This window comes from Melanerpes formicivorus, unplaced genomic scaffold (assembly GCF_026170545.1).
Source record: "Melanerpes formicivorus ecotype bairdi unplaced genomic scaffold, bMelFor1.0.p_v2 SCAF_11, whole genome shotgun sequence".
Lineage (NCBI taxonomy): Eukaryota > Metazoa > Chordata > Aves > Piciformes > Picidae > Melanerpes > Melanerpes formicivorus.
In genome coordinates this window covers 16732250-16744084 of record NW_027142363.1, presented here as the reverse complement: position 1 = coordinate 16744084, position 11835 = coordinate 16732250, and positions in this window count along the sequence as shown.

Here is an 11835-nt window from a genome sequence, read left to right as displayed (position 1 = left end):
ATGGATGTTGATTGACAACTGTCTGAAGATGAGCCAGCAGGGTACTCAGGTGGCCAAGAAGACCAACAGCATCCTGGCCTGGATCAAGAACAGTGTGACCAGCAGGACCAGGAGGGTGTACCCCTGTACTTGGCACTGGTGAGTCCACACCTTGAGTACTATGTTCAGTTTTGGTGCCCTAACTATAAGAAAGACATTGAAGTCCTGGGGTGGGTACAAAGATGGGCAATGAAGCTGGTGGAGAGTCTGAAGAACAGGTCTTAGGAGGAACTGGAAAAAGGAGGCTCAGGGAAGACCTTGCTCTCTACAACTCCTGAAAGAAGGTTGTAACTTAGTGGGTGTCAGTCTCTTCTCCCTAGTATCAAGTGATAGGACAAGAGATAAATGGCCTCAAGTTGCACCAAGGGAGATTTAGATTGGATATTAGAAGAAATGTCTCTGAAAGTGTTAGCAAGCACTGAATGGGTTCTCCTGGGAGATGGTTGAATCACCATCCCTGGAGGTGTTTAGAAGATGCATAGATGTGGTGCTAAGGGAACATGGCTTAGCATCAGACTTGGTAGAGTTATATAATGGTTGGACTCAATGATCTCAAGGGTTTTTTTTCCAACTGAAATGATTCTGTGGTTCTAGAAGAAGACAAGAAGGGGAAAACATAAGCATTTTTAAGTCCCACCAGAGCTGTAATTCAGATTCACTTCAGATGATCTTAATTGCAGGTAGAGTTGCTTTAACAGGGAGTGTCAAATGGCTGCTGGACACTACAGTCATGTTTGCAGGAGGCAGGTGCTCTGCTTTGGCTTACTTTCCTTGTTGCAGGGCACAAGGTGTTTCATATTAAAGTACCAACTTCAGCAATTTTGGTGTAATCCAGGGATGGTGCGGCAGTGTCCCTGTCCCCCAGCAAGCCTGCAGAGCCAGAGAGTGAAGAGCCTCTGAGAGATGGTTCTTTGTTGTGCAAGCTCAGCTAGCCTGTCAAATGGACAGAACCCCCCCTGCCACTTATTTCTTACTCTGCTTCTTTGCAGCTGCTAAGACAGTCCTGCTCCTGCAGACCTGAGGATAGCTGTCAGAGCAATGTCAAGAACGAATTCATTATGGTGACAATAATTCTCACCAACATATGGTAGTCAGACCTCCTCAGGAAGGGAGAACACCTCTGTTTTCTCACCTTCCTTTCGCCCCAGGAGAAGCTTCATTTCTGCATAGCTCATGGCTGGGTGACAGTAACTGTAGAGCCTGTCCTTGGACACATCCCTTCCTTTTTACACTTTATCATTAGGTTGCCACTCTCTGGCCCACTGAGTGGTAAGATCTCTCAACACCCTGCTCAGGAGGAGAGTAAGATGAGAGATAGGCCCATGGCCCCTTTTGCAGACCCTGCCTAGGAGAGCTTTGCCTCACTTGTTGACTTCCTTATCCTCTCTCCTCCACTGTTGTATCAACACTCCCTCCTGCTGTTTTATCCCAGAAGGAAGTGGAGGAGTCTGGATGGTTTGAACCTCACCTCCTCCTCAGCAAGCCTGCAAGAAATCTTTGCTGTGGGCAAGGATGCTCTCCCACATCTGTGGTGATGGACTAACCTCTGGTAACATAGCTGGTCTTTGCCTGAGCAATCTACCTCGGGGAGATGGAGAGAACATTCTGCCTGCTTTAATTGTAGGGTGCTATAGTATCCTTAAAATCATCCTAACATTTGGAAAAGCAGGAAGGCTATTCTTCTACTATGTTACCTTCTGCCACACACTGAAAGGCCCACACTGGTTTCGCCAACCTGCTTTTCTGCGCTGTAGCTAGCCCAAGACCCCCCTTTTAATGTATCCCTCCCTGGTTTCTAATAGTATGGAGCTCAGGAACTTTGTGAACAAGAAGCCATGTTTTTCTTGTGTTTAATAGCCCTAGGAGGTTTTTTTCCATGTGTTTGTCCAAATGCTTTTTGAACCATGTAACCATAAACCCAAGGCATACTGTGGCAATGAGCTCCCCAGATTAACGATGCCTTGTATAAGGAATCACTCCCAGTTGTTTTGAACATCCAGCATTGCTAGCTTCTGCTGGTGCCTCTTCATCCTTACAGGACCACAGCTAGGGAATGGATGTGCCTTGCTTGCCCTCTCTGTGCTGCTTCTGATTTTATAGACCTCTATCAAAAACGATTCAGCAAATTCTCACATGAGGAATTCAGCCCTTCTCAGGCAGGCTACATTGATTTATGCCAGCTGGGGTCCTGGCCCTCTATGCTTACTGAAAATGAAGGGTGACCTCTAAATACTAGGTGATCTTTGTGAAAGCACTTTGTGTCATGAAGGTTAGCGTGTGTCTCAGGCATGTTCTGTTCCTTCAACACACACACACTGCTACAGCTCTCAGCTCAAAAATTTCTTCTCAAGACAAAGCAAGCATGAATCCACTGACCAGCAGCTTATTCCAGAGAAATCTATTCCATAGCATTTGAGGGATGTTTCAAATGAGATGATCAGAATAGCTCAGGCTTAATACAGCTTTACATCATTAACTGTTAATGTTGAGCCAGAACAACAGAGTAAGCTGTACTTACTGCTCCTCAGCCTGCAATGGCCAAGGAAAAACAATCACTAAAGGCAAGAGGAGATTAAAGTGAGGTGATAATGTCTGAGGGCTCATGTTTCTAAAAACTAGGTTTCCTTGGCAGTGCTCACAGCACACTTGCTCACTACTACTCACAAGAGGAAGGACAATCCTTTCCCTTCACCAACCTGTTTAACACCAAGCTATTTCCCTTCCTTAACTTCAGCTTGAGTGATGGTGGAGACACCAAGCATCAGGCACACATCTGGAAAAACTATCCTTCTGCTTCACACATGGCTTCAGGAGTGCATAACATGGAGATTTATTTCCCAGCAAGGGCACAACTCTTTTGTTTTCTTCAACCCAAAATAAAGAGAGGAGGAATCACAGCAAAAACATAAGAAAACCAAGGAGGAAGCAGTATTATAGCTCCCTCGTTGTGCCCCATGCTTGCTGGACATGCTGCCACAAGCCCCTCAGCAGGGAGAACCTCACCACAGTGGACATTTAATACAGTGTGGTGTGTTTCTGTCAGAATACAGAATGAACCAGGTTGGAAAAGACCTCTGAGATCATCAATTCCATGTGAGGGTGTCTCTGTGAACCTCGCTTGATGCATTCTTCCTGACACAAACCTCCACATGGATGATGTCCTGTGGCTGTGAGGAATCACAGTAGGAAGAGGAGAGGCTGTTATGGCTGCTGGAGCTTGCCGTTTCTCTTAAGGGTGAAACCATGAGGCTAGATTCTGACCTTGTCATGCCCAACATCACAGCACAGAAAATCAAGCTCCTGAGGATACTGGCTTGTGTGAGATAAACCAAGGGCCACTTCTGCTACTGTCTGCCCTGCCATGCAGATGCCTACGCTGCTGGAGGGCAGGTTACCCCGGGTACCAGGCTGGAGTTAATTTGCAGTGCTGACAACAGAGAGAGCATCTCTAACCCACAGGTGAAATCTGACATGCTTTTTGATTAAAGCAGTCCCTGAGCATGGCAGAGTTTTGTGCTAATGATGACAACCACATACTTAAGGAACTACCCCCCTGTTTTCCTTGCAACAGCCCTTATTTAGACAAGAAAGATGGAAGCTGAAGAGCTCAAAGCCTGGTGATTGTTACTGCCTGCACTCTTCACTCAGCTCCACAAACCATCGTGGTGTCTGACCTCCATGGTGACTGGCTATAATGTGCCTAGCCATGTGTGGTCAAGCAGCAGGTTTTTGTGCCAGAAGAAAGATTTGGAAGGGGAAACAGACCTTCTGCTGTATTTGCAAGCACAGCTTAGCCAGTAAACAACACAGACCTGGGTCTGAGGAGTAGTGATGGCACCTTGCAGCATGGCTCTCAGCAGGGAATACAGCCAGAGCATCCAGAGTGCAGCTGGGGCTTTATCCTTCCCTGCTGGTGAACTCAGTGATGTACTGAAACTGCTTACTTCAAAGAACAGAGACAAAAATCCTGCTTTTGAGCATGGCCAGGGAGGGAGATGAGACACAAACTGGCTCCAGTCAACATGAGTGTTCCTGAGTGTCCTGCACAGGGCTGAGATCCTGCCCTCTTACAGGAATTAAAGAAAGTATTAAAGTCAGGTCTTTAGCACTCTTCAAAGTGGCCCTAGAAAGTCAGAGCCCACTTTTGGACATGTGTGCTATGATGCTACAAAGGACTGAGGCTCTTGATAGGGATACAAGGTGACAGGCACTCTCCTCTGCAGGTGGCTATTTAGGCTGGATTGCCACTGGCTAATCTGCACTAGAAGTAGAGAAGTACAGAATTAACCAGGTTGGAAAAGATCTTTGAGATCATTGAGTCCAACCTATCATCCAACACCATCTAATCAACTAAACCATGGCACCAAGTGCCTCATCCAGGCTCTTCCTAAACACCTCCAGGGATGGTGACTCCAGCACTCCCCAGCTTTGTTGACCTTCTCTGGACACCTTCCAGCAACTCAACATCTTTGCTAAACTGAGGGGCCCAGAACTGGACACAGGACTCAAGGTGTGGCCTAACCAGTGCTGAATACAGGGCACAATGACCTCCCTGCTCCTGCTGGCCACACCATTCCTGATACAGGCCAGGATGCCATTGGCCTTCTTGTTCTGTTCTGTTCTGTTCTGTTCTGTTCTGTTCTGTTCTATTCCATTCTATTCTATTCTATTCTATTCTATTCTATTCTATTCTATTCTATTCTATTCTATTCTATTCTATTCTATTCTATTCTATTCATTAGGAGATTTTGGGGATGGAACACACCATCTTAGATGTCTTCTCCAATCAAAACAATTCTATGATTAGGATACAAAGTTCACACATGAGGGATCTCATTTACATGAAAAGAGTCCCTTTTACTAAGGCCCTTTACCCTTTCACGAATGTAAGTGGTGAAACTAAAGCATTGCAGTTACTTCTTACAGCTTTTATCCCTTAATAAGCACCTGGACGGACACTGATTCTGGTATTAGAGTGCCTTTTTTGGGCTTAGCTTATGCAGCTTGTGGAGGGATTTTTGCTAAACTGAAGAAATCCAAACCCTCAGTCACAAACAGCCTGGGATGTAAGAGCTCAGGGTGGGAGGTGGATTGCAGCAAGATAAAACCCTAAGTAGCTACACCTCAGCATCTGGTAAAACTGCTGTGTATAGAAAAGGCCTCTGTTTCAGCACAGGCTTATCCTCTCCCCTTGCATGATCTTCCATGCCATACTTAGCCTCCAGTTTAACATTTGTAGAACTCTCCCCAGACTTACAGCTTCTGACCCATTGGCTCCTCTCAGTTCCCCTGGACATTGTTCACTGGCAGGGTCCTCTGATCTGGTCCTTGTTACTGTGGCAGACTTCTTCATGTCCACTGCCACTCAGATAAGCCTCTGGCCTGTTTCACCAAATGTCCAGCCCTCCTGACATTTTTCTCATATGACTCTAGTCTTTCCTTCCCTTTCTAGGGATTTGAACCTACCAGGGTCTCGGGTGAAGTGAGAAATGCCATATGGACTGAAATACTGGGAAGCTCTCAGTCCCCTTGCAGGGATGCAGAACAGGAACTCCTGGGCTCCAGCCCCCTGCTCACCTCCATTTTTTGGTACCTTTGGGTTGAATGCTTGGATCCCCTATCAGACGCCAGCACGGTGGTTGAAAGCCGCTTGGTGTTATTGCTGTTACTGTTTCACATTGCCCTCCTTGATGGTGCATTAGATCTCACGCTGAGCAAAAGCCCCGGTGCCTGCCGAAGCCGGCTTTCCCTCCCCACAGCCCCCTGCCAGCACAGCCTCTCAGGGTGCCAGCTGCTGTCACTCGCTTCGCATCCTTCCTGCCGAGATGCAGGCGTAGCAGGGCAGCAGCAACGGCACACAGGCAGAAAGACAGAGAGCGGCATTTGGAGAGCTGGAGCGGCACCAAGGGAGTGGGGAATAGCAAACGAGGAGGGCTCTTCAAAGAGGAACATCAAAGCATCAGAGACGAAGAGAGAGCTGGGAATGACAGATCTGGTTTAAAGAGCCATCTATCTCCCAGCTCTTACTATGCAAATTACTCCTGTTCCCTGGCTGCCGCTGCTGTGGACGTAATTGCTAATATGTTTTGGAAGCACCTCCCCTGTGCCAAGACACCAGGGCCTTCCCCCTACTTCCTAGAGCACCGTCAGTGGCACAGATGTCCCCCACTGCATGAAAGCCAGGCTGTCCACGGCATGCCAGTGCAGCAAGCACCTCTTCAGAATGGGGCAATTGCACTGCTAAGGGTGGGAGGCCAGAAGCCTCTTGGTTAACCCATTCTCCATCTGCCCTCCCTGGCTTCCACAGGCTTCTCATTGATCTGTTACCCTTATTCTTCCCATGCCATCTGCCTATGTTACTGCATCCACCACATCTTCCTCGATACCACTCCTTCCACTTCCCACTCCTCATCTTCCTCACCTGGGAGCTCCCTCACACTCTGGCCCCTTTCTGCCTGCCTATGTGAGTACAAGTCTGCCAAGAAGGTGCCTTTTTCCCCAGCCTGAACAGCATAGTGGGGGAAAACAGAGGCTGGCCAAGGCTGGAGTCAGCAACATTAAAACAGAGAGGCTGAGGAAACCATCTGTGCTTTCTCTTGTTAGGTTTACAGTACTTGAATCTCCCAGTTGAAATGAAGGTGGAACATAGCACCCAGCCCGGGACTGAAGAGGTGGGTATTGCCTTTTGGAGTCTCTCAGTCAGCCTGTTCCTCGAAGCCAGAGCTTCTTGGGGTTTTTTGAGGAGAGCTGAGCATTTTGCTAATATCAGTGCTTTGAAGTGAGCTAAGCCAAAGCTTTTCACCAGAGACCTTCCTTTTCCCTGCTGGGAAGACCTGACTCCACAGGCAACCACACATGCTCTCAGCAAGTCCTTCCTTTCTCCCCACTTATCCATTTCCTCTCTCAGCTACAGTGCCTTTAGCCAAAACTAGATACCTTCTCCCTTCCTCACAAGGGTATGTCCCTATGGTCTCTTTGCCTCCTTCACATTTGAAGAGCCTGCAGGCTCAGACTGACCTGTTCTCCCCATCCTCCCTCCTCCAGTTGCCCTTCAAGGACTCTTTCCCATCCTGGCGTGGGGTAAGTACAGTGATGAGTTAGAGGGGTAAAACAAGTTAGTCTCTGGGGAGGGTGGGAGGCAGGAGGTTGCTGCAGGAGGAAGTGAGAGGACACCTGACTGTGTGTCTCTGGGAGTCTTCCCCAGCCCTGACAAAAAACACCCAGGGAAAATAGCTCACTCCAATCCCCACAGAAAGTAGTGAGTTTGGATGCAGGCTCTCCCAAGGGTTAAGATGTAACACATTTTCTTCCCTAGCTTCACGTAGCTCAGTGGAGGGAATGAGGTCCTGAAATTCACCTTGCAGGCTGAAAATGAGCATAAGAAATTGCAGCCCAAAGGGTCAATTTTCCAGAAATACCTAAACACCCAGGAACAGGGGCCCAAAATGAAAGTGTCTCTCGAGCCATCTCTTGCCTTCGCTGCTGTGGTGTGATAATAAGGTGCTTTTTATGTAAGTGACCTATTTTCCAGGGAAGCCAGTGCTCCGAGTGGGGAATTGGAAAATGACTAGTGCAGCAGTTTTGTACTTTAATATGTTTTCCTTCTCCATGAGCAACAAGCAGCTACTGTGCCCAGAGGATGGAGGAGCTGTCTGCTCTCATCAGGGATGCTCCCTGGTGCCCAGCCTAGACAGGAGGTGGGAGGTAAGCCCATGCTGTGTGCCATGCAGGCCCCTGCCAGGCAGAGCTAGCAGGCAGAGCTTTCCTCTCCTACCTGCTGACAGATAAGACCTTCCTTCCTTCCTTCCTTCCTTCCTTCCTTCCTTCCTTCCTTCCTTCCTTCCTTCCTTCCTTCCTTCCTTCCTTCCTTCCTTCCTTCCTTCCTTCCTTCCTTCCTTCCTTCCTTCCTTCCTTCCTTCCTTCCTTCCTTCCTTCCTTCCTTCCTTCCTTCCTTCCTTCCTTCCTTCCTTCCTTCCTTCCTTCCTTCCTTTCTCCCTCCCTCCCTCCCTCCCTCCTTCCCTCCCTCCCTCCTTCCCTCCCTTCCTTCTTTCCTTCTCTCCCTTTCTCCCTCCCTCCCTCCTTTCCTCCCTTCCTTCTTTCCTTCTCTCCCTTCCTCCCTCCCTCCCTTCCTTCCTCCCTCCCTCCCTTCCTTCCTCCCTCTCTCCCTTCCTTCCTCCCCTCCTTCCCTCCTTCCCTACCTTCCTTCTTTCCCTCCTTCCTTTCTTCCTTCCTTGGGGAAGAAACTGCAGAGACAGAAAGCTGCATGGAGGATGAGTAGTGAGCTGGCTATGGGCTTTGAGTTGACTTGGGCAAAGGGGTCACAGCTTGTGACTGAAAACGAAATGAAAACCTGCAATGAGATAAAATAAAACAAAAGAAAGAAAGAAAGAAAAAAACTAACTGAAACCTTCAATGGTCAGAACACTGCCATGAACAAGCTGGGTGGCACAACTGAATAATGCTCACAGGGAAGATGAAGCTGAACAGGGCATGAGGAGCCCTGTTAAGTCTTCCCAGAACAAGAAGGGAAGCATAAAGGGGAGGGATCAGCACAAAGCCTCTGTGCTCAACACCTGCAGTACATTCCCACAGTGATCTTGGTTGTGGCATGGCTGTGACTGCGTTCCCACATTCCCCACCCCCCCCACCACCCCCTGCCACTGCCTCTGCCTCCAATATTTTGTCAAGCACAGTGGACCCTTTCCACTCAGGAGAGTCCTCACACAAGGGAGGAGGTGGTAGCAATCTCCCAGCATCACCCAACACCCCTGTGGCTGCCAAGGAAGTGTGAAGCCCCTCCAAGATGAACCTCGACCTCCCCCCTCTCCACTGCCTTGTGCAGCTGCCACAGGTTTGTGGCCACTTCTGTGAGGTCAGCACAGGAGCAGCAGGACACATAAGCATCCTGCTCCTTCCCCACCATGTCAGCCAGTCAGGAAAGTGTAATTAGATTCTGTTCAGCAGTGAAACGGTGCCAGCACTGCAATCTAGTGTACTCCAAGGAGAAGGGGGAGAAGTACGTGCCTCTCTCCCAGAGGAGCTCCCTTCATGTTCGGGCACACAGCTTTGCAGCAGCTGCCCCCAACTCACATCTAAGGCTTCTCCCTTCACTAAAAACCGACATTTTAAAAAATTTAAGGCAGGGATTCTGGCACGAGAGATGCATTCACCAGGGACAAGCTGCAGCTCACCCAGCTGCTGCGAATCAGCAGACCCCTTTGCCCCAAGGCATCAGGAGAGATTAAAAACCATTAGTACACGAGAAAGACAACAGCAGTTTAATCAAAACATCTTGGGAGCAGCTTATGAATACTGTTAGCAGGCAATATTTTCCAGTGTATTTGTCTCTCATTAAGAAGAGCCTAACTTAAGCAGCTTCCTTTTGAGTTTCTGCTTTCTCAGACTTGAATTGGATTTAATTGCTTTCGCGCAGGCCTGGCTGGCCACTCGCCACCTTCTGTTCCTCCTGTATCCATCACTGCAGTTCAGCATTTCTGATTTTTAGCCAGGAAGCTGATTGCAGCCTCTTTTGTATACTGGATTCCTTCCCCTGGTATTTGCAATTCTAAATAAGTTGAATATTTATTACCAGCTCATTATTTTATATGGAGGACTGAGCTCTCCTCAACATGCACACCCAGACAGGCTTCTTAGGGTAAGAGGAACCTTCTTCTGCACTGCCATGGCCCCACAGGCAGTCTCCAGAGAGAGCCAGGGCTAGGAATGGTTCCTCTGGATTCTCAGGAAGGAAAATAAAAGAGGGCCAAAACTGCACTCACTCTGCATGCCTGGGCAGGCACTGCAGATCTGCCCCCTTGATGTATGGTCCTGACCAGCTGCCACCCCAGAGGTCTTATGTGCTACCACTGATGCAAAGTGCAGGCAGGTATGTGGGGCCAGGGACTGGTTCCTGAAGCCCAGAGAGGGCACAGCATCATTGCTGGGCTCCGTAGAGCTGGCTGCTTCAGGAAGGTGTCCAAAAACAGAGGGTCTTGATGACATCACACAGGGAAGGAGAGTCAAGAACAGGCTGTGGACTGAAGGAGGCTATAGCTGCAGAGAAAGACCCTTCAATTCCAATGCTAGGGCAGGGGCTGCCTTTGTTTACTGGTCAAACACTAGCTGCTGGCCTCTCTTCCTGGCTGAGCTGGTATCAGCTGGCAGTCCCATGCACAGTCTGGGGGAAGCCATGCTAGGACTGGGAAATAGGGCTGGGTAGGAAGGATAATGCTGATGGGATTGTGGACTGCTTTACAGGGGAACAAAGCTTAAGAAATCCCAACCATCAGTCAGTCACTTCTAGTGTCTGCTGTGCACAGCTGCAGAAAACAGCCTTGCTGCTCTGCTGCAGCTTTCCAGCATGATGAAAGCATGGAGGAAACTGGGCAGCCCAAAAGGAAGCTGTTGCAGAGCAGCACCCAGCAAGACGTTACCCACTCTTGTGCCGTGCACCTGCTGATGACCTTCCTCACATCTGACCCTTCACATACCTGACAACTACAGAGAGACATCCTTTTGTACAATTAGCATTGAGCATGTCTAAACCTGTTTTGTGGGAGGCTAGCCTTACAAGGTCTAACTGACCCTAGGCCAATCTCACCTGTGTCCACAAGAAAGGGCACAAGTACAATTTAAGAATGAAAATATCTCTTTCTGTATAGGATTAGCAACTAAAAAACCCTCCCCTTCCTGAACAAAAAAAAATAACCAACCTAGCTTTTGCCTAACTCTTGAAAGGAAATTAGTCATAGAATCATACAGGTTGGAAATGACCTCAGAGATCATCAAGTCCAACCTGTCACCCAACAACTCATGACTACTAAACCATGGCTCCAAGTGCCACGTCCAGTCCCCTCTTTAACACGTCCAGGGACAGTGACTCCACCACCTCCCTGGGCAGCACATTCCAATGGCTAACAACTCTCTCAGTGAAGAACTTTCTCCTCACCTCCAGCCTAAACCTCCCCTGGCACAGCTTGAGACTGTGTCCTCTTGTTCTGGTGCTGGTTGCCTGGGAGAAGAAACCAATCCCTAGTACTCAAGCTGTGCCAGGGGAGGTTTAGGCTGGATGTTAGGAAAAAATTTTTCACAGAATGTGCTGCCCAGGGAGGTGGTGAAGTCACAATTCCTGTAAGTGTTTAAGAAGAGCCTGGATGAGGCACTTGGTGCCATGGTTTAGTTGATTAGATGGTGCTGGGTGCTGGGTTGGACTTGATGATCTCAAAGGTCTTTTCCAACCTGGTTAATTCTGCATTCAGTACTCAGAGTGAAGTTACTGATAATGAAACAGCCTACCCTTCTGTCAGCCCTTTCCTGGCAAAACTGCCACAATTTCCACACCACTAGGCTAATATGCATTATCTAGCATTTGTCCAAGCTTCTTTTTTCTTTCCTTTTCTTTCCTTTTTTTTAAATAACCCAATCATGGAGAAGCCAGTTCAGCAAGGTGTTGTTTTACAGCACTGATCTCATCACAAAGAAATTCTCCTGTTCTTCAGCCTGCACGTTGCTCTGCTTTATTTCATGGCCTTAGTTACCCTGCTGCCAGACGTCCAACACACCATCAGAGAGCTGCTCAGTTATAAAGCCTTGACATGCCACCCTGTGACTTCCATGAGATATAGGGCTGAAATTTAATCTACCTGCCTGTAGCCAAAGCTATTAAGGCCAGGTTGTAGATTTATAACAACATACTTTTTCTCCTTGTCACTGACCCAAGGACTTGGCGGCTGCACCAGCAGAGCTGTGACCCCTGGGACCCAGGCTGTTGCTTGCCAGTGTCACTTGCCTGCCTGC